At 69.1% G+C, this 21,559-nt stretch overlaps 11 pseudogenes; all 11 read left to right on the top strand.

Annotated features, from left to right (window-relative positions):
• Nucleotides 1–27: 27 nt before the first annotated feature.
• On the top strand, nucleotides 28–147 carry LOC148756402 (5S ribosomal RNA; annotated as a pseudogene).
• Nucleotides 148–2,195: 2,048 nt separating this feature from the next.
• LOC148756401 (5S ribosomal RNA) lies at nucleotides 2,196–2,315 on the top strand (annotated as a pseudogene).
• A 2,330-nt stretch (nucleotides 2,316–4,645) lies between these two features.
• Nucleotides 4,646–4,765, top strand: LOC148756400 (5S ribosomal RNA; annotated as a pseudogene).
• Nucleotides 4,766–6,367: 1,602 nt separating this feature from the next.
• LOC148756399 (5S ribosomal RNA) lies at nucleotides 6,368–6,487 on the top strand (annotated as a pseudogene).
• A 2,048-nt stretch (nucleotides 6,488–8,535) lies between these two features.
• On the top strand, nucleotides 8,536–8,655 carry LOC148756398 (5S ribosomal RNA; annotated as a pseudogene).
• Nucleotides 8,656–10,985: 2,330 nt separating this feature from the next.
• Nucleotides 10,986–11,105, top strand: LOC148756397 (5S ribosomal RNA; annotated as a pseudogene).
• A 1,623-nt stretch (nucleotides 11,106–12,728) lies between these two features.
• Nucleotides 12,729–12,848, top strand: LOC148756396 (5S ribosomal RNA; annotated as a pseudogene).
• A 2,048-nt stretch (nucleotides 12,849–14,896) lies between these two features.
• Nucleotides 14,897–15,016, top strand: LOC148756395 (5S ribosomal RNA; annotated as a pseudogene).
• A 2,330-nt stretch (nucleotides 15,017–17,346) lies between these two features.
• LOC148756394 (5S ribosomal RNA) lies at nucleotides 17,347–17,466 on the top strand (annotated as a pseudogene).
• Nucleotides 17,467–19,069: 1,603 nt separating this feature from the next.
• LOC148756393 (5S ribosomal RNA) lies at nucleotides 19,070–19,189 on the top strand (annotated as a pseudogene).
• Nucleotides 19,190–21,237: 2,048 nt separating this feature from the next.
• On the top strand, nucleotides 21,238–21,357 carry LOC148756392 (5S ribosomal RNA; annotated as a pseudogene).
• Nucleotides 21,358–21,559: the final 202 nt, after the last annotated feature.

Genomic DNA, 21,559 nt, shown 5'->3' with positions numbered 1-21,559 from the left:
TTGGGGCGCGGGGAGCCGAGTCCCATCGTCTATGGCCATACCACCCTGAACGCGCCCGATCTCCTCTGATCTCGGGAGCTAAGCAGGGAGGGGCCTGGTTAGTGCTTGGATGGGAGACCGCCTGGGAATACCTGTAGGCTTTTGCTCGCCTCTCCTTTTGCGCCGCCGCCCCTGCGTGGCTCCCTCCGAACCCCTGCCGCCCCTTGCCCCTCTGCAGCCGCCCATGCAGCCGAAGTTCCCCCTGGCCAGAGGCCGGTCAGCCACCCGGCGCTACAAGCTGGCAGCCCCGGCCGCACACCAGGCCCGTCGGCCAGGGCTCACCCCCACACCCTCTTCTTAGTCCTCTTCGCTGAGGCAGGCAGTCAGCCAGCAGCAGTTAGCCGAGCCTGTGTCTCCGCCGGCAGGCACCTCTCCCCACACCCCCGCGCGCCCCCTCCCATCGCCCACAAGAGCCAGGAACCCTCCCTTCCCGCAGTGGCCCCAACACACAGGGTACAAAGAGCCGGGACAAAGCAGGGGACTGAGGGAGCAGCACCCCAACACACCGCACGCCCTCGGACTCCAGGAGAGACCACCACAAGGGGAAGTGCAGGCACGCAGGCACACAACACTCTCAACCAGGGTGCCTGTGGGCTGCCACTCTCCTCCCGCGGGGCGGGGGGTTCCTGGGCGGGGCTCGGAGCCCACTGGCCCTCCCGCCCGGCCCGGGGGCTTCAAGGGTGACTTTCAATGCCCGGGCACTGCCTCCTTAGTGGAGCCCAGCCACGGGCATGACCACACTTCGGTTGAGAAGCTGCCACTTCAAAGCAGCGTCAGTGCGTCTGTCCCAGTCCGTGTGCCCGCTTGTGCGTCCCTCCCCCCTCCCCCACCCCATGTCTCTCTGGCTCTGTGACGTGCCTGTTGGGCTCTGGCTCTGGCTCAGGAGCTCTCTCCCCGCGTGCCAGCCCCCTCTTTCTCTGTCTCTGTCCATGTCTCTCTGTATGTCTAGGTACATACAGGTACATATAGGTGTATATTTCGATCTCGCTCCCTCTTTCTCCTCCTCCCGTTCTCTCTGTCGGTCCCTGTCCTGCGGGGACTCTAGTCCCTCTGCCCGCACAAGAACGCAGGATATGGCGAGGCCAAGAGGGAACACCAACAGAGCCACGGATAGGGGGCTCATAGCACTATGTCTCACGGGCGGCTGGCTCGGAGACACGGCAAGCCGGAGCCGCCCGATCCCCAACCTGTCGGCCGCTTCTCTGCCAACCCACCGACACACCGCCCGTCGACCCGCCAAGCGGGCCCACTGCAATCCGCGCCCCTCTGCAATTTGCAGTCCACCATCCGCGCTTCCTAGCTTGGCCACCGCAGCTCCTCCGGTGGCCAGTGGCCAACTGGCAACAGCTGATGGCCAAGCGGTCACAGCTGATGACCATGCAGCCCCCAAGCAGCACCCCTCCACGCGAGGCCCAGAGCCTGGAGAGTGCTCTCTGCGAGTCTGTCCCCACAGTCCCCGTCTGTCTCTCTCCGCCTCTCTCTTGCTCCGTCTCTGGCCTTCTCTCATCCTCTCTCTCACCTCCCTGGGTCAGGAGAGGTGACGTGTAGACAGTGAAGGGACCGGACATCGGGCGGGGCTCCGGTCGCTGACGAGGGTTCCAGGGCCCAGACTGAAGGCTTGTGACGAAGGGTGGCTGCAGACTGGAGATGCTGCACCCTGGTGGCGCGGGTGGCTCTCCCTGGCTTTGGGCCTGTGGATGGGTCCGGTCAGGGCCAGGGCCTGGGTTGCACGTCCCTAGGGCCGGAGGGGACTGAGAGGACCCTGCGACCCCCTCGGTGGCCCTGAGAGGTGGGGACAGCACAGCAGCAAGGGGGGTGTGCGGTTGTGGGGCTGGGGGGAGATGAGAGGGGTTGGGGTAGGGGGGCGGGGTGAAAGCCCTTCGGGGCCTGGGGAGGCCCAGGATGCCAGGGCGCCCAGACATATGTCACAGTCAGGGAAGTGACAGAGGCCCGTGGAGCCACTGGGGGGCGCGAAGGGGCCTCGCTGCGGGCCAGGAGTAGCCCGTCGCCCACACCAGCGGCGTCCGGAGGAGGCGGGGAGCGGGCGGCAGGCGCTCAGGCAGACGTGCTCGCCACCCTAGCGGCCCAGCAGCACGGCGCGCGGTCAGAGGCAGGCCGGGAGCAGGCTCTTGGGGCGCGGGGAGCCGGGTCCCAGCGTCTACGGCCATACCACCCTGAACGCGCCCGATCTCCTCTGATCTCGGGAGCTAAGCAGGGAGGGGCCTGGTTAGTACTTGGATGGGAGACCGCCTGGGAATAGCTGCAGGCTTTTGCTCGCCTCTCCTTTTGCGCCGCCGCCCCGGCGTGGCTCCCTCCGAACCCCTGCCGCCCTTTGCCCCTCTGCAGCCGCCCAGGCAGCCGAAGGTCCCCCTGGCCAGAGGAGGGTCAGTCGCCCGGCACTACAAGCTCGCATCCCCGGCCGCACACCAGGCCTGTCGGCCAGGGCTCCCCCCCACTCCCTCTTCTTAGTGCTCTTCGCCGAGGCAGGCCGTCAGCCTGCAGCAGTCAGCCGCGTCTCGGTCGCCGCCGCCGCCGCCACCGCCATCGCAGGGCTCCCTCTCGCTCCCCGACCCTGCCGCCGCCGCAACCCCCAACGCCCAAGCCCAGGGCTGCCTGCCGGCGCAGGCCTCCACCAGGCTCTCTCCATCCCAGGACGTGCCGGTGCTTTGCACCTCGGCCCGAGCCCAGGGCACGCCCATCCCTGCGCCTGCCCCCGGGACCCGACACACAGGATCGGCGTGTCCTCGGGCAAACGGGACGCCCACCCGCCCCGCCCCACCGGAGTCTTCTGTCTCCGCTGGCAGGCACCTCGCCCCACACCCCCGCGCGCCCCTCCCGTCTCCCACAAGAGCCAGGAGCCCTCCCTTCCCGCCGGCCACGGTGTCCCTGAAACACAGGGCACAAAGAGCCGGGACAAACCAGGGGACGGCGGGAGCAGCACCCCAACACACCACGCGCCATCGACTCCGGGGGAGACCACCACAAGGGCAGAGCAGGCACGCAGGCGCACAACCCTCACAACCAGGGTGCCTGGGGGCTGCCACTCTCCTCCCGCGGGCGGGTGCCTGGGCGGGGCTCAGAGACCACAGGCCCTCCGGAGACCCTGGCGGCCCGCCCCGGAGGCTTCAATGGTGACTGCCAACGCCAGGGCAATGCCTCCTTAGCGGAGCCCAGCCCCGGGCACGACCACACTCCGGTGGAGGAGCTGCCACTTCAACACAGCCTCAGTGCGTCTGTAACAGTCCGTGTGCCCGCCTGTGCGTCCCTCACACCCTCCCCCACCCCATATCCGTCGGGCTCTGTGACGTGCCTGTTGGGCTCTGGCTCTGGCTCAGGAACTCTCTCCCCGCGTGCCAGCCCCCTCTTTCTCTGTCTCTGTCCATGTCTCTCTGTATGTCTAGATACATACATGTACATATACGAGCATATTTCCATCTCGCTCCCTCTTACTCCTCCTCCCGTTCTGTCTGTCTGTCCCTGTCCTGCGGGGACTCTAGCCCCTCTGCCCGCACAAGAATGCAGGATTTGGCGAGGCCAAGAGGGAACACCAACAGACCACGGATAGGGGGCTCATAGCACCATGTCTCACGGGCGGCTGGCTTGGAGACTCGGCAAGCCGGAGCCGCCCGATCCCCAGCCTGCCGGCCGATTCTCTGCCAACCAACAGACCCACCAACCTACCGACCCACCAAGCCGGCCAACTGCAGTCCGCGCCCCTCTGCAATTTGCAGTCCACAATCCGCGCTTCCTAGCTTGGCCACCGCAGCTCTGCCGGTGGCCAATGGCCAACTGGCAACAGCTGATGGCCAAGCGGTCACAGCTGATATCCATGCAGCCCGCACGCAGCACCCCTCCACGCGAGGCCCAGAGCCTGGAGAGTGCTCTCTGCGAGTCTGTCCGCACAGTCCCCGTCTGTCTCTCTCCGCCTCTCTCTTGCTCCGTCTCTGGCCTTCTCTCATCCTCTCTCTCACCTCCCTGGGTCAGGAGAGGTGACGTGTAGCCAGTGAAGTGAACAGTGATCGGGCGGGACGCCGGTCGCTGACGAGGGGCGAGAACCCAGAAAGAAGGCTGTGTGAGGAAGGGTGGCGGCAGACTGGAGGTGCTGCCCCCTGGTGGCGGGTGGCTCTCCCTGGCTTTGGGCCAGTGGGTGGGGCCGGCCAGGGCCAGGGCCTGGGTTGCACGTCCCTAGGGTGGAGGGGACTGAGAGGACCCTGCGACCCCCTCGGTGGCCCTGAGAGGTGGGGACAGCACAGCAGCAAGGGGGGTGTGCGGTTGTGGGGCTGGGGGGAGATGAGAGGGGTTGGGGTAGGGGGGCGGGGTGAAAGCCCTTCGGGGCCTGGGGAGGCCCAGGATGCCAGGGCGCCCAGACATATGTCACAGTCAGGGAAGTGACAGAGGCCCGTTAGAGCCACTGGGGGGCGCGAAGGGGCCTCGCTGCGGGCCAGGAGGAGCCCGTCGCCCACACCAGCGGCGTCTGGAGGAGGCGGGGAGCTGGCGGGAGGCGCTCGGGCAGACATGCTCGCCACCCGAGCGGCCCAGCAGCATGGCGTGCGCTCAGAAGCAGGTCGGGAGCAGGCTCTTGGAGTGCCGGGAGCCGGGTCCCAGCGCCTAAGGCCACACCACCCTGCACGCGCCAGATCTCGTCTGATCTCGGGAGCTAAGCAGGGAGGGGCCTGGTTAGTACTTGGATGGGAGACCGCCTGGGAATAGCTGCAGGCTTTTGCTCGCCTCTCCTTTTGCGCCGCGGCCCCGGCGTGGCTCCCTCCGAACCCCTGCCGCCCCTTGCCTCTCTGCAGCCGCCCAGCCAGCCGAAGGCCCCCCTGACCAGCAGAGGGTTAGCCGCCAGGCACTACAAGCTGGCAGCCCCGGCCGCACACCAGGCCCGTCGGCCAGGGCTCCCCCGCACACCCTCTTCTCAGTCCTCTTCAGTCCCGGAGGCTGTCATCTCGATCCCTTCGCCGACCTTCGATCGCCGCCACCGCCAACAGCGCTGCCCTCGCCCCCGCCGCCACCGCCTAATCCGCCGCCATCACCGCGCTCCCCACACCCCCCTCCAGCGCTGACCTCACCCCTGCCCCCGCCCTCGCCACCGCCATGGCTGTACTGCTTCAATCTCCCGCCTCTGCTCTCCCCTCCTCCGCCGCCAGCACCGCCCTCTTCCCCGCTACCGCCGCCGCCGGCGCCAACCCTCCCCGCGCCCAGCGCCCGCCGACACAGCCCCCAACGCTGCCGCCGCCTCCATCGCCGACCTCGCAACCCTCCCGCGCCGCAGCCGACGCCGCCGCCGCCGCCGCCGCCGCCATCGCTGCTCGCGATCAGCCCCCGCTTCTCCCGCCGCCGCCGCCGCGATCACCGCGCTCCCCACCCCCTCCGCCAGCGCTGCCCTCGCCCCCTCCCCGCCCCCGCTGCCGCCATCGCCGTACTCCCTCAAACTCCCTCCTCTGCTCTCCCCCCCTCGGCCGCCAGCACCGCGCTCCCCACCCCCGCCGCCAGTGCTGCCCTCTTCCCCACCCCCGCCCCCGCTGCCGCCATTGCCGCACTCCCTCAATCTCCCTCCTCTGCTCTCCCCGCCTCCTGCACCGCCATCTCCCCCGCCCCCGCCCCAGGCCCGCCTCCGCCACCATCGCCATACTCCCTCAATCTCCCGCCTCTGCTCTCCCGGCCTCCTCCGCCCCCGCCGCCGCCGCCGCCGCCGCCGCCGCCGCCATCGACCCCCGTGCCCCAGCGCCCACCGTCAAAGCCCCCATTGTCGCCACCGCCATCGCCGCCCTGGCGCCATCCTCGCGGTTGCCATCGCCTACCTCCCCACCCTCCCTCGCCTCCGCCGCGTCCCCCGCCGCCGCTGCTGCCGCCGCCGCCGCCGCCGCCGCCGCAGCCCCCCCCCCCGCAGCCGCCCAAGCCGCCGCCGCGGGGTCCTCCCACAACTCCCAAGCCCAGGGTTGCCTGCTGGTGCAGGCCTCCCCCAGCCTTGGGGGTGCGGTTGTTGGTAAACCTGGTGGCGGTAGGGGGGCGGGGTGTATGGCGGTCTGGGTCCGGGGAGTCCCAGGATGCCAGAGTTCCACGACTTCTGGCACCATCAGGGAAGTGGCAGTGTCCCATGGAGCCTCGGGTGGCGCGAAGGGGCCTCGCTGCCGGCCAGGAGTAGCCCGCCGCCCACGCCAGGGGCATTCGGAAGAGGCGGGGAGCCGGACTGGGGGGGGGGGGACGCGGTGCTGGCAGAGCCGGCCAGCAGGTCGATGCTCGCCACCGGAGCCGCGCATCTGCATGGCGGGCGCTCACGAGGCAGGCCGGGAGCAGGCTCTTGGGGCGCGGGGAGCCGAGTCCCATCGTCTATGGCCATACCACCCTGAACGCGCCCGATCTCCTCTGATCTCGGGAGCTAAGCAGGGAGGGGCCTGGTTAGTGCTTGGATGGGAGACCGCCTGGGAATACCTGTAGGCTTTTGCTCGCCTCTCCTTTTGCGCCGCCGCCCCTGCGTGGCTCCCTCCGAACCCCTGCCGCCCCTTGCCCCTCTGCAGCCGCCCATCCAGCCGAAGTTCCCCCTGGCCAGAGGCCGGTCAGCCACCCGGCGCTACAAGCTGGCAGCCCCGGCCGCACACCAGGCCCGTCGGCCAGGGCTCACCCCCACACCCTCTTCTTAGTCCTCTTCGCTGAGGCAGGCAGTCAGCCAGCAGCAGTTAGCCGAGCCTGTGTCTCCGCCGGCAGGCACCTCTCCCCACACCCCCGCGCGCCCCCTCCCATCGCCCACAAGAGCCAGGAACCCTCCCTTCCCGCAGTGGCCCCAACACACAGGGTACAAAGAGCCGGGACAAAGCAGGGGACTGAGGGAGCAGCACCCCAACACACCGCACGCCCTCGGACTCCAGGAGAGACCACCACAAGGGGAAGTGCAGGCACGCAGGCACACAACACTCTCAACCAGGGTGCCTGTGGGCTGCCACTCTCCTCCCGCGGGGCGGGGGGTTCCTGGGCGGGGCTCGGAGCCCACTGGCCCTCCCGCCCGGCCCGGGGGCTTCAAGGGTGACTTTCAATGCCCGGGCACTGCCTCCTTAGTGGAGCCCAGCCACGGGCATGACCACACTTCGGTTGAGAAGCTGCCACTTCAAAGCAGCGTCAGTGCGTCTGTCCCAGTCCGTGTGCCCGCTTGTGCGTCCCTCCCCCCTCCCCCACCCCATGTCTCTCTGGCTCTGTGACGTGCCTGTTGGGCTCTGGCTCTGGCTCAGGAGCTCTCTCCCCGCGTGCCAGCCCCCTCTTTCTCTGTCTCTGTCCATGTCTCTCTGTATGTCTAGGTACATACAGGTACATATAGGTGTATATTTCGATCTCGCTCCCTCTTTCTCCTCCTCCCGTTCTCTCTGTCGGTCCCTGTCCTGCGGGGACTCTAGTCCCTCTGCCCGCACAAGAACGCAGGATATGGCGAGGCCAAGAGGGAACACCAACAGAGCCACGGATAGGGGGCTCATAGCACTATGTCTCACGGGCGGCTGGCTCGGAGACACGGCAAGCCGGAGCCGCCCGATCCCCAACCTGTCGGCCGCTTCTCTGCCAACCCACCGACACACCGCCCGTCGACCCGCCAAGCGGGCCCACTGCAATCCGCGCCCCTCTGCAATTTGCAGTCCACCATCCGCGCTTCCTAGCTTGGCCACCGCAGCTCCTCCGGTGGCCAGTGGCCAACTGGCAACAGCTGATGGCCAAGCGGTCACAGCTGATGACCATGCAGCCCCCAAGCAGCACCCCTCCACGCGAGGCCCAGAGCCTGGAGAGTGCTCTCTGCGAGTCTGTCCCCACAGTCCCCGTCTGTCTCTCTCCGCCTCTCTCTTGCTCCGTCTCTGGCCTTCTCTCATCCTCTCTCTCACCTCCCTGGGTCAGGAGAGGTGACGTGTAGACAGTGAAGGGACCGGACATCGGGCGGGGCTCCGGTCGCTGACGAGGGTTCCAGGGCCCAGACTGAAGGCTTGTGACGAAGGGTGGCTGCAGACTGGAGATGCTGCACCCTGGTGGCGCGGGTGGCTCTCCCTGGCTTTGGGCCTGTGGATGGGTCCGGTCAGGGCCAGGGCCTGGGTTGCACGTCCCTAGGGCCGGAGGGGACTGAGAGGACCCTGCGACCCCCTCGGTGGCCCTGAGAGGTGGGGACAGCACAGCAGCAAGGGGGGTGTGCGGTTGTGGGGCTGGGGGGAGATGAGAGGGGTTGGGGTAGGGGGGCGGGGTGAAAGCCCTTCGGGGCCTGGGGAGGCCCAGGATGCCAGGGCGCCCAGACATATGTCACAGTCAGGGAAGTGACAGAGGCCCGTGGAGCCACTGGGGGGCGCGAAGGGGCCTCGCTGCGGGCCAGGAGTAGCCCGTCGCCCACACCAGCGGCGTCCGGAGGAGGCGGGGAGCGGGCGGCAGGCGCTCAGGCAGACGTGCTCGCCACCCTAGCGGCCCAGCAGCACGGCGCGCGGTCAGAGGCAGGCCGGGAGCAGGCTCTTGGGGCGCGGGGAGCCGGGTCCCAGCGTCTACGGCCATACCACCCTGAACGCGCCCGATCTCCTCTGATCTCGGGAGCTAAGCAGGGAGGGGCCTGGTTAGTACTTGGATGGGAGACCGCCTGGGAATAGCTGCAGGCTTTTGCTCGCCTCTCCTTTTGCGCCGCCGCCCCGGCGTGGCTCCCTCCGAACCCCTGCCGCCCTTTGCCCCTCTGCAGCCGCCCAGGCAGCCGAAGGTCCCCCTGGCCAGAGGAGGGTCAGTCGCCCGGCACTACAAGCTCGCATCCCCGGCCGCACACCAGGCCTGTCGGCCAGGGCTCCCCCCCACTCCCTCTTCTTAGTGCTCTTCGCCGAGGCAGGCCGTCAGCCTGCAGCAGTCAGCCGCGTCTCGGTCGCCGCCGCCGCCGCCACCGCCATCGCAGGGCTCCCTCTCGCTCCCCGACCCTGCCGCCGCCGCAACCCCCAACGCCCAAGCCCAGGGCTGCCTGCCGGCGCAGGCCTCCACCAGGCTCTCTCCATCCCAGGACGTGCCGGTGCTTTGCACCTCGGCCCGAGCCCAGGGCACGCCCATCCCTGCACCTGCCCCCGGGACCCGACACACAGGATCGGCGTGTCCTCGGGCAAACGGGACGCCCACCCGCCCCGCCCCACCGGAGTCTTCTGTCTCCGCTGGCAGGCACCTCGCCCCACACCCCCGCGCGCCCCTCCCGTCTCCCACAAGAGCCAGGAGCCCTCCCTTCCCGCCGGCCACGGTGTCCCTGAAACACAGGGCACAAAGAGCCGGGACAAACCAGGGGACGGCGGGAGCAGCACCCCAACACACCACGCGCCATCGACTCCGGGGGAGACCACCACAAGGGCAGAGCAGGCACGCAGGCGCACAACCCTCACAACCAGGGTGCCTGGGGGCTGCCACTCTCCTCCCGCGGGCGGGTGCCTGGGCGGGGCTCAGAGACCACAGGCCCTCCGGAGACCCTGGCGGCCCGCCCCGGAGGCTTCAATGGTGACTGCCAACGCCAGGGCAATGCCTCCTTAGCGGAGCCCAGCCCCGGGCACGACCACACTCCGGTGGAGGAGCTGCCACTTCAACACAGCCTCAGTGCGTCTGTAACAGTCCGTGTGCCCGCCTGTGCGTCCCTCACACCCTCCCCCACCCCATATCCGTCGGGCTCTGTGACGTGCCTGTTGGGCTCTGGCTCTGGCTCAGGAACTCTCTCCCCGCGTGCCAGCCCCCTCTTTCTCTGTCTCTGTCCATGTCTCTCTGTATGTCTAGATACATACATGTACATATACGAGCATATTTCCATCTCGCTCCCTCTTACTCCTCCTCCCGTTCTGTCTGTCTGTCCCTGTCCTGCGGGGACTCTAGCCCCTCTGCCCGCACAAGAATGCAGGATTTGGCGAGGCCAAGAGGGAACACCAACAGACCACGGATAGGGGGCTCATAGCACCATGTCTCACGGGCGGCTGGCTTGGAGACTCGGCAAGCCGGAGCCGCCCGATCCCCAGCCTGCCGGCCGATTCTCTGCCAACCAACAGACCCACCAACCTACCGACCCACCAAGCCGGCCAACTGCAGTCCGCGCCCCTCTGCAATTTGCAGTCCACAATCCGCGCTTCCTAGCTTGGCCACCGCAGCTCTGCCGGTGGCCAATGGCCAACTGGCAACAGCTGATGGCCAAGCGGTCACAGCTGATATCCATGCAGCCCGCACGCAGCACCCCTCCACGCGAGGCCCAGAGCCTGGAGAGTGCTCTCTGCGAGTCTGTCCGCACAGTCCCCGTCTGTCTCTCTCCGCCTCTCTCTTGCTCCGTCTCTGGCCTTCTCTCATCCTCTCTCTCACCTCCCTGGGTCAGGAGAGGTGACGTGTAGCCAGTGAAGTGAACAGTGATCGGGCGGGACGCCGGTCGCTGACGAGGGGCGAGAACCCAGAAAGAAGGCTGTGTGAGGAAGGGTGGCGGCAGACTGGAGGTGCTGCCCCCTGGTGGCGGGTGGCTCTCCCTGGCTTTGGGCCAGTGGGTGGGGCCGGCCAGGGCCAGGGCCTGGGTTGCACGTCCCTAGGGTGGAGGGGACTGAGAGGACCCTGCGACCCCCTCGGTGGCCCTGAGAGGTGGGGACAGCACAGCAGCAAGGGGGGTGTGCGGTTGTGGGGCTGGGGGGAGATGAGAGGGGTTGGGGTAGGGGGGCGGGGTGAAAGCCCTTCGGGGCCTGGGGAGGCCCAGGATGCCAGGGCGCCCAGACATATGTCACAGTCAGGGAAGTGACAGAGGCCCGTTAGAGCCACTGGGGGGCGCGAAGGGGCCTCGCTGCGGGCCAGGAGGAGCCCGTCGCCCACACCAGCGGCGTCTGGAGGAGGCGGGGAGCTGGCGGGAGGCGCTCGGGCAGACATGCTCGCCACCCGAGCGGCCCAGCAGCATGGCGTACGCTCAGAAGCAGGTCGGGAGCAGGCTCTTGGAGTGCCGGGAGCCGGGTCCCAGCGCCTAAGGCCACACCACCCTGCACGCGCCAGATCTCGTCTGATCTCGGGAGCTAAGCAGGGAGGGGCCTGGTTAGTACTTGGATGGGAGACCGCCTGGGAATAGCTGCAGGCTTTTGCTCGCCTCTCCTTTTGCGCCGCGGCCCCGGCGTGGCTCCCTCCGAACCCCTGCCGCCCCTTGCCTCTCTGCAGCCGCCCAGCCAGCCGAAGGCCCCCCTGACCAGCAGAGGGTTAGCCGCCAGGCACTACAAGCTGGCAGCCCCGGCCGCACACCAGGCCCGTCGGCCAGGGCTCCCCCGCACACCCTCTTCTCAGTCCTCTTCAGTCCCGGAGGCTGTCATCTCGATCCCTTCGCCGACCTTCGATCGCCGCCACCGCCAACAGCGCTGCCCTCGCCCCCGCCGCCACCGCCTAATCCGCCGCCATCACCGCGCTCCCCACACCCCCCTCCAGCGCTGACCTCACCCCTGCCCCCGCCCTCGCCACCGCCATGGCTGTACTGCTTCAATCTCCCGCCTCTGCTCTCCCCTCCTCCGCCGCCAGCACCGCCCTCTTCCCCGCTACCGCCGCCGCCGGCGCCAACCCTCCCCGCGCCCAGCGCCCGCCGACACAGCCCCCAACGCTGCCGCCGCCTCCATCGCCGACCTCGCAACCCTCCCGCGCCGCAGCCGACGCCGCCGCCGCCGCCGCCGCCATCGCTGCTCGCGATCAGCCCCCGCTTCTCCCGCCGCCGCCGCCGCCGCGATCACCGCGCTCCCCACCCCCTCCGCCAGCGCTGCCCTCGCCCCCTCCCCGCCCCCGCTGCCGCCATCGCCGCACTCCCTCAATCTCCCTCCTCTGCTCTCCCCCCCTCGGCCGCCAGCACCGCGCTCCCCACCCCCGCCGCCAGTGCTGCCCTCTTCCCCACCCCCGCCCCCGCTGCCGCCATTGCCGCACTCCCTCAATCTCCCTCCTCTGCTCTCCCCGCCTCCTGCACCGCCATCTCCCCCGCCCCCGCCCCAGGCCCGCCGCCGCCACCATCGCCATACTCCCTCAATCTCCCGCCTCTGCTCTCCCGGCCTCCTCCGCCGCCGCCGCCGCCGCCGCCGCCGCCGCCGCCGCCGCCGCCGCCGCCATCGACCCCCGTGCCCCAGCGCCCACCGTCAAAGCCCCCATTGTCGCCACCGCCATCGCCGCCCTGGCGCCATCCTCGCGGTTGCCATCGCCTACCTCCCCACCCTCCCTCGCCTCCGCCGCGTCCCCCGCCGCCGCTGCTGCCGCCGCCGCCGCCGCCGCCGCCGCCGCCGCAGCCCCCCCCCCCTCCGCAGCCGCCCAAGCCGCCGCCGCGGGGTCCTCCCACAACTCCCAAGCCCAGGGTTGCCTGCTGGTGCAGGCCTCCCCCAGCCTTGGGGGTGCGGTTGTTGGTAAACCTGGTGGCGGTAGGGGGGCGGGGTGTATGGCGGTCTGGGTCCGGGGAGTCCCAGGATGCCAGAGTTCCACGACTTCTGGCACCATCAGGGAAGTGGCAGTGTCCCATGGAGCCTCGGGTGGCGCGAAGGGGCCTCGCTGCCGGCCAGGAGTAGCCCGCCGCCCACGCCAGGGGCATTCGGAAGAGGCGGGGAGCCGGACTGGGGGGGGGGGGACGCGGTGCTGGCAGAGCCGGCCAGCAGGTCGATGCTCGCCACCGGAGCCGCGCATCTGCATGGCGGGCGCTCACGAGGCAGGCCGGGAGCAGGCTCTTGGGGCGCGGGGAGCCGAGTCCCATCGTCTATGGCCATACCACCCTGAACGCGCCCGATCTCCTCTGATCTCGGGAGCTAAGCAGGGAGGGGCCTGGTTAGTGCTTGGATGGGAGACCGCCTGGGAATACCTGTAGGCTTTTGCTCGCCTCTCCTTTTGCGCCGCCGCCCCTGCGTGGCTCCCTCCGAACCCCTGCCGCCCCTTGCCCCTCTGCAGCCGCCCATCCAGCCGAAGTTCCCCCTGGCCAGAGGCCGGTCAGCCACCCGGCGCTACAAGCTGGCAGCCCCGGCCGCACACCAGGCCCGTCGGCCAGGGCTCACCCCCACACCCTCTTCTTAGTCCTCTTCGCTGAGGCAGGCAGTCAGCCAGCAGCAGTTAGCCGAGCCTGTGTCTCCGCCGGCAGGCACCTCTCCCCACACCCCCGCGCGCCCCCTCCCATCGCCCACAAGAGCCAGGAACCCTCCCTTCCCGCAGTGGCCCCAACACACAGGGTACAAAGAGCCGGGACAAAGCAGGGGACTGAGGGAGCAGCACCCCAACACACCGCACGCCCTCGGACTCCAGGAGAGACCACCACAAGGGGAAGTGCAGGCACGCAGGCACACAACACTCTCAACCAGGGTGCCTGTGGGCTGCCACTCTCCTCCCGCGGGGCGGGGGGTTCCTGGGCGGGGCTCGGAGCCCACTGGCCCTCCCGCCCGGCCCGGGGGCTTCAAGGGTGACTTTCAATGCCCGGGCACTGCCTCCTTAGTGGAGCCCAGCCACGGGCATGACCACACTTCGGTTGAGAAGCTGCCACTTCAAAGCAGCGTCAGTGCGTCTGTCCCAGTCCGTGTGCCCGCTTGTGCGTCCCTCCCCCCTCCCCCACCCCATGTCTCTCTGGCTCTGTGACGTGCCTGTTGGGCTCTGGCTCTGGCTCAGGAGCTCTCTCCCCGCGTGCCAGCCCCCTCTTTCTCTGTCTCTGTCCATGTCTCTCTGTATGTCTAGGTACATACAGGTACATATAGGTGTATATTTCGATCTCGCTCCCTCTTTCTCCTCCTCCCGTTCTCTCTGTCGGTCCCTGTCCTGCGGGGACTCTAGTCCCTCTGCCCGCACAAGAACGCAGGATATGGCGAGGCCAAGAGGGAACACCAACAGAGCCACGGATAGGGGGCTCATAGCACTATGTCTCACGGGCGGCTGGCTCGGAGACACGGCAAGCCGGAGCCGCCCGATCCCCAACCTGTCGGCCGCTTCTCTGCCAACCCACCGACACACCGCCCGTCGACCCGCCAAGCGGGCCCACTGCAATCCGCGCCCCTCTGCAATTTGCAGTCCACCATCCGCGCTTCCTAGCTTGGCCACCGCAGCTCCTCCGGTGGCCAGTGGCCAACTGGCAACAGCTGATGGCCAAGCGGTCACAGCTGATGACCATGCAGCCCCCAAGCAGCACCCCTCCACGCGAGGCCCAGAGCCTGGAGAGTGCTCTCTGCGAGTCTGTCCCCACAGTCCCCGTCTGTCTCTCTCCGCCTCTCTCTTGCTCCGTCTCTGGCCTTCTCTCATCCTCTCTCTCACCTCCCTGGGTCAGGAGAGGTGACGTGTAGACAGTGAAGGGACCGGACATCGGGCGGGGCTCCGGTCGCTGACGAGGGTTCCAGGGCCCAGACTGAAGGCTTGTGACGAAGGGTGGCTGCAGACTGGAGATGCTGCACCCTGGTGGCGCGGGTGGCTCTCCCTGGCTTTGGGCCTGTGGATGGGTCCGGTCAGGGCCAGGGCCTGGGTTGCACGTCCCTAGGGCCGGAGGGGACTGAGAGGACCCTGCGACCCCCTCGGTGGCCCTGAGAGGTGGGGACAGCACAGCAGCAAGGGGGGTGTGCGGTTGTGGGGCTGGGGGGAGATGAGAGGGGTTGGGGTAGGGGGGCGGGGTGAAAGCCCTTCGGGGCCTGGGGAGGCCCAGGATGCCAGGGCGCCCAGACATATGTCACAGTCAGGGAAGTGACAGAGGCCCGTGGAGCCACTGGGGGGCGCGAAGGGGCCTCGCTGCGGGCCAGGAGTAGCCCGTCGCCCACACCAGCGGCGTCCGGAGGAGGCGGGGAGCGGGCGGCAGGCGCTCAGGCAGACGTGCTCGCCACCCTAGCGGCCCAGCAGCACGGCGCGCGGTCAGAGGCAGGCCGGGAGCAGGCTCTTGGGGCGCGGGGAGCCGGGTCCCAGCATCTACGGCCATACCACCCTGAACGCGCCCGATCTCCTCTGATCTCGGGAGCTAAGCAGGGAGGGGCCTGGTTAGTACTTGGATGGGAGACCGCCTGGGAATAGCTGCAGGCTTTTGCTCGCCTCTCCTTTTGCGCCGCCGCCCCGGCGTGGCTCCCTCCGAACCCCTGCCGCCCTTTGCCCCTCTGCAGCCGCCCAGGCAGCCGAAGGTCCCCCTGGCCAGAGGAGGGTCAGTCGCCCGGCACTACAAGCTCGCATCCCCGGCCGCACACCAGGCCTGTCGGCCAGGGCTCCCCCCCACTCCCTCTTCTTAGTGCTCTTCGCCGAGGCAGGCCGTCAGCCTGCAGCAGTCAGCCGCGTCTCGGTCGCCGCCGCCGCCGCCACCGCCATCGCAGGGCTCCCTCTCGCTCCCCGACCCTGCCGCCGCCGCAACCCCCAACGCCCAAGCCCAGGGCTGCCTGCCGGCGCAGGCCTCCACCAGGCTCTCTCCATCCCAGGACGTGCCGGTGCTTTGCACCTCGGCCCGAGCCCAGGGCACGCCCATCCCTGCGCCTGCCCCCGGGACCCGACACACAGGATCGGCGTGTCCTCGGGCAAACGGGACGCCCACCCGCCCCGCCCCACCGGAGTCTTCTGTCTCCGCTGGCAGGCACCTCGCCCCACACCCCCGCGCGCCCCTCCCGTCTCCCACAAGAGCCAGGAGCCCTCCCTTCCCGCCGGCCACGGTGTCCCTGAAACACAGGGCACAAAGAGCCGGGACAAACCAGGGGACGGCGGGAGCAGCACCCCAACACACCACGCGCCATCGACTCCGGGGGAGACCACCACAAGGGCAGAGCAGGCACGCAGGCGCACAACCCTCACAACCAGGGTGCCTGGGGGCTGCCACTCTCCTCCCGCGGGCGGGTGCCTGGGCGGGGCTCAGAGACCACAGGCCCTCCGGAGACCCTGGCGGCCCGCCCCGGAGGCTTCAATGGTGACTGCCAACGCCAGGGCAATGCCTCCTTAGCGGAGCCCAGCCCCGGGCACGACCACACTCCGGTGGAGGAGCTGCCACTTCAACACAGCCTCAGTGCGTCTGTAACAGTCCGTGTGCCCGCCTGTGCGTCCCTCACACCCTCCCCCACCCCATATCCGTCGGGCTCTGTGACGTGCCTGTTGGGCTCTGGCTCTGGCTCAGGAACTCTCTCCCCGCGTGCCAGCCCCCTCTTTCTCTGTCTCTGTCCATGTCTCTCTGTATGTCTAGATACATACATGTACATATACGAGCATATTTCCATCTCGCTCCCTCTTACTCCTCCTCCCGTTCTGTCTGTCTGTCCCTGTCCTGCGGGGACTCTAGCCCCTCTGCCCGCACAAGAATGCAGGATTTGGCGAGGCCAAGAGGGAACACCAACAGACCACGGATAGGGGGCTCATAGCACCATGTCTCACGGGCGGCTGGCTTGGAGACTCGGCAAGCCGGAGCCGCCCGATCCCCAGCCTGCCGGCCGATTCTCTGCCAACCAACAGACCCACCAACCTACCGACCCACCAAGCCGGCCAACTGCAGTCCGCGCCCCTCTGCAATTTGCAGTCCACAATCCGCGCTTCCTAGCTTGGCCACCGCAGCTCTGCCGGTGGCCAATGGCCAACTGGCAACAGCTGATGGCCAAGCGGTCACAGCTGATATCCATGCAGCCCGCACGCAGCACCCCTCCACGCGAGGCCCAGAGCCTGGAGAGTGCTCTCTGCGAGTCTGTCCGCACAGTCCCCGTCTGTCTCTCTCCGCCTCTCTCTTGCTCCGTCTCTGGCCTTCTCTCATCCTCTCTCTCACCTCCCTGGGTCAGGAGAGGTGACGTGTAGCCAGTGAAGTGAACAGTGATCGGGCGGGACGCCGGTCGCTGACGAGGGGCGAGAACCCAGAAAGAAGGCTGTGTGAGGAAGGGTGGCGGCAGACTGGAGGTGCTGCCCCCTGGTGGCGGGTGGCTCTCCCTGGCTTTGGGCCAGTGGGTGGGGCCGGCCAGGGCCAGGGCCTGGGTTGCACGTCCCTAGGGTGGAGGGGACTGAGAGGACCCTGCGACCCCCTCGGTGGCCCTGAGAGGTGGGGACAGCACAGCAGCAAGGGGGGTGTGCGGTTGTGGGGCTGGGGGGAGATGAGAGGGGTTGGGGTAGGGGGGCGGGGTGAAAGCCCTTCGGGGCCTGGGGAGGCCCAGGATGCCAGGGCGCCCAGACATATGTCACAGTCAGGGAAGTGACAGAGGCCCGTTAGAGCCACTGGGGGGCGCGAAGGGGCCTCGCTGCGGGCCAGGAGGAGCCCGTCGCCCACACCAGCGGCGTCTGGAGGAGGCGGGGAGCTGGCGGGAGGCGCTCGGGCAGACATGCTCGCCACCCGAGCGGCCCAGCAGCATGGCGTGCGCTCAGAAGCAGGTCGGGAGCAGGCTCTTGGAGTGCCGGGAGCCGGGTCCCAGCGCCTAAGGCCACACCACCCTGCACGCGCCAGATCTCGTCTGATCTCGGGAGCTAAGCAGGGAGGGGCCTGGTTAGTACTTGGATGGGAGACCGCCTGGGAATAGCTGCAGGCTTTTGCTCGCCTCTCCTTTTGCGCCGCGGCCCCGGCGTGGCTCCCTCCGAACCCCTGCCGCCCCTTGCCTCTCTGCAGCCGCCCAGCCAGCCGAAGGCCCCCCTGACCAGCAGAGGGTTAGCCGCCAGGCACTACAAGCTGGCAGCCCCGGCCGCACACCAGGCCCGTCGGCCAGGGCTCCCCCGCACACCCTCTTCTCAGTCCTCTTCAGTCCCGGAGGCTGTCATCTCGATCCCTTCGCCGACCTTCGATCGCCGCCACCGCCAACAGCGCTGCCCTCGCCCCCGCCGCCACCGCCTAATCCGCCGCCATCACCGCGCTCCCCACACCCCCCTCCAGCGCTGACCTCACCCCTGCCCCCGCCCTCGCCACCGCCATGGCTGTACTGCTTCAATCTCCCGCCTCTGCTCTCCCCTCCTCCGCCGCCAGCACCGCCCTCTTCCCCGCTACCGCCGCCGCCGGCGCCAACCCTCCCCGCGCCCAGCGCCCGCCGACACAGCCCCCAACGCTGCCGCCGCCTCCATCGCCGACCTCGCAACCCTCCCGCGCCGCAGCCGACGCCGCCGCCGCCGCCGCCGCCGCCATCGCTGCTCGCGATCAGCCCCCGCTTCTCCCGCCGCCGCCGCCGCGATCACCGCGCTCCCCACCCCCTCCGCCAGCGCTGCCCTCGCCCCCTCCCCGCCCCCGCTGCCGCCATCGCCGTACTCCCTCAAACTCCCTCCTCTGCTCTCCCCCCCTCGGCCGCCAGCACCGCGCTCCCCACCCCCGCCGCCAGTGCTGCCCTCTTCCCCACCCCCGCCCCCGCTGCCGCCATTGCCGCACTCCCTCAATCTCCCTCCTCTGCTCTCCCCGCCTCCTGCACCGCCATCTCCCCCGCCCCCGCCCCAGGCCCGCCTCCGCCACCATCGCCATACTCCCTCAATCTCCCGCCTCTGCTCTCCCGGCCTCCTCCGCCCCCGCCGCCGCCGCCGCCGCCGCCGCCGCCGCCATCGACCCCCGTGCCCCAGCGCCCACCGTCAAAGCCCCCATTGTCGCCACCGCCATCGCCGCCCTGGCGCCATCCTCGCGGTTGCCATCGCCTACCTCCCCACCCTCCCTCGCCTCCGCCGCGTCCCCCGCCGCCGCTGCTGCCGCCGCCGCCGCCGCCGCCGCCGCAGCCCCCCCCCCCCGCAGCCGCCCAAGCCGCCGCCGCGGGGTCCTCCCACAACTCCCAAGCCCAGGGTTGCCTGCTGGTGCAGGCCTCCCCCAGCCTTGGGGGTGCGGTTGTTGGTAAACCTGGTGGCGGTAGGGGGGCGGGGTGTATGGCGGTCTGGGTCCGGGGAGTCCCAGGATGCCAGAGTTCCACGACTTCTGGCACCATCAGGGAAGTGGCAGTGTCCCATGGAGCCTCGGGTGGCGCGAAGGGGCCTCGCTGCCGGCCAGGAGTAGCCCGCCGCCCACGCCAGGGGCATTCGGAAGAGGCGGGGAGCCGGACTGGGGGGGGGGGGACGCGGTGCTGGCAGAGCCGGCCAGCAGGTCGATGCTCGCCACCGGAGCCGCGCATCTGCATGGCGGGCGCTCACGAGGCAGGCCGGGAGCAGGCTCTTGGGGCGCGGGGAGCCGAGTCCCATCGTCTATGGCCATACCACCCTGAACGCGCCCGATCTCCTCTGATCTCGGGAGCTAAGCAGGGAGGGGCCTGGTTAGTGCTTGGATGGGAGACCGCCTGGGAATACCTGTAGGCTTTTGCTCGCCTCTCCTTTTGCGCCGCCGCCCCTGCGTGGCTCCCTCCGAACCCCTGCCGCCCCTTGCCCCTCTGCAGCCGCCCATCCAGCCGAAGTTCCCCCTGGCCAGAGGCCGGTCAGCCACCCGGCGCTACAAGCTGGCAGCCCCGGCCGCACACCAGGCCCGTCGGCCAGGGCTCACCCCCACACCCTCTTCTTAGTCCTCTTCGCTGAGGCAGGCAGTCAGCCAGCAGCAGTTAGCCGAGCCTGTGTCTCCGCCGGCAGGCACCTCTCCCCACACCCCCGCGCGCCCCCTCCCATCGCCCACAAGAGCCAGGAACCCTCCCTTCCCGCAGTGGCCCCAACACACAGGGTACAAAGAGCCGGGACAAAGCAGGGGACTGAGGGAGCAGCACCCCAACACACCGCACGCCCTCGGACTCCAGGAGAGACCACCACAAGGGGAAGTGCAGGCACGCAGGCACACAACACTCTCAACCAGGGTGCCTGTGGGCTGCCACTCTCCTCCCGCGGGGCGGGGGGTTCCTGGGCGGGGCTCGGAGCCCACTGGCCCTCCCGCCCGGCCCGGGGGCTTCAAGGGTGACTTTCAATGCCCGGGCACTGCCTCCTTAGTGGAGCCCAGCCACGGGCATGACCACACTTCGGTTGAGAAGCTGCCACTTCAAAGCAGCGTCAGTGCGTCTGTCCCAGTCCGTGTGCCCGCTTGTGCGTCCCTCCCCCCTCCCCCACCCCATGTCTCTCTGGCTCTGTGACGTGCCTGTTGGGCTCTGGCTCTGGCTCAGGAGCTCTCTCCCCGCGTGCCAGCCCCCTCTTTCTCTGTCTCTGTCCATGTCTCTCTGTATGTCTAGGTACATACAGGTACATATAGGTGTATATTTCGATCTCGCTCCCTCTTTCTCCTCCTCCCGTTCTCTCTGTCGGTCCCTGTCCTGCGGGGACTCTAGTCCCTCTGCCCGCACAAGAACGCAGGATATGGCGAGGCCAAGAGGGAACACCAACAGAGCCACGGATAGGGGGCTCATAGCACTATGTCTCACGGGCGGCTGGCTCGGAGACACGGCAAGCCGGAGCCGCCCGATCCCCAACCTGTCGGCCGCTTCTCTGCCAACCCACCGACACACCGCCCGTCGACCCGCCAAGCGGGCCCACTGCAATCCGCGCCCCTCTGCAATTTGCAGTCCACCATCCGCGCTTCCTAGCTTGGCCACCGCAGCTCCTCCGGTGGCCAGTGGCCAACTGGCAACAGCTGATGGCCAAGCGGTCACAGCTGATGACCATGCAGCCCCCAAGCAGCACCCCTCCACGCGAGGCCCAGAGCCTGGAGAGTGCTCTCTGCGAGTCTGTCCCCACAGTCCCCGTCTGTCTCTCTCCGCCTCTCTCTTGCTCCGTCTCTGGCCTTCTCTCATCCTCTCTCTCACCTCCCTGGGTCAGGAGAGGTGACGTGTAGACAGTGAAGGGACCGGACATCGGGCGGGGCTCCGGTCGCTGACGAGGGTTCCAGGGCCCAGACTGAAGGCTTGTGACGAAGGGTGGCTGCAGACTGGAGATGCTGCACCCTGGTGGCGCGGGTGGCTCTCCCTGGCTTTGGGCCTGTGGATGGGTCCGGTCAGGGCCAGGGCCTGGGTTGCACGTCCCTAGGGCCGGAGGGGACTGAGAGGACCCTGCGACCCCCTCGGTGGCCCTGAGAGGTGGGGACAGCACAGCAGCAAGGGGGGTGTGCGGTTGTGGGGCTGGGGGGAGATGAGAGGGGTTGGGGTAGGGGGGCGGGGTGAAAGCCCTTCGGGGCCTGGGGAGGCCCAGGATGCCAGGGCGCCCAGACATATGTCACAGTCAGGGAAGTGACAGAGGCCCGTGGAGCCACTGGGGGGCGCGAAGGGGCCTCGCTGCGGGCCAGGAGTAGCCCGTCGCCCACACCAGCGGCGTCCGGAGGAGGCGGGGAGCGGGCGGCAGGCGCTCAGGCAGACGTGCTCGCCACCCTAGCGGCCCAGCAGCACGGCGCGCGGTCAGAGGCAGGCCGGGAGCAGGCTCTTGGGGCGCGGGGAGCCGGGTCCCAGCGTCTACGGCCATACCACCCTGAACGCGCCCGATCTCCTCTGATCTCGGGAGCTAAGCAGGGAGGGGCCTGGTTAGTACTTGGATGGGAGACCGCCTGGGAATAGCTGCAGGCTTTTGCTCGCCTCTCCTTTTGCGCCGCCGCCCCGGCGTGGCTCCCTCCGAACCCCTGCCGCCCTTTGCCCCTCTGCAGCCGCCCAGGCAGCCGAAGGTCCCCCTGGCCAGAGGAGGGTCAGTCGCCCGGCACTACAAGCTCGCATCCCCGGCCGCACACCAGGCCTGTCGGCCAGGGCTCCCCCCCACTCCCTCTTCTTAGTGCTCTTCG

Source organism: Rhinolophus sinicus, chromosome 12 (assembly GCF_057876585.1).
Source record: "Rhinolophus sinicus isolate RSI-liver-muscle chromosome 12, RSI-T2T, whole genome shotgun sequence".
NCBI lineage: Eukaryota > Metazoa > Chordata > Mammalia > Chiroptera > Rhinolophidae > Rhinolophus > Rhinolophus sinicus.
Note: the sequence above shows the minus strand (reverse complement) of the source record. Positions and strands in the feature narration are given on the sequence as shown.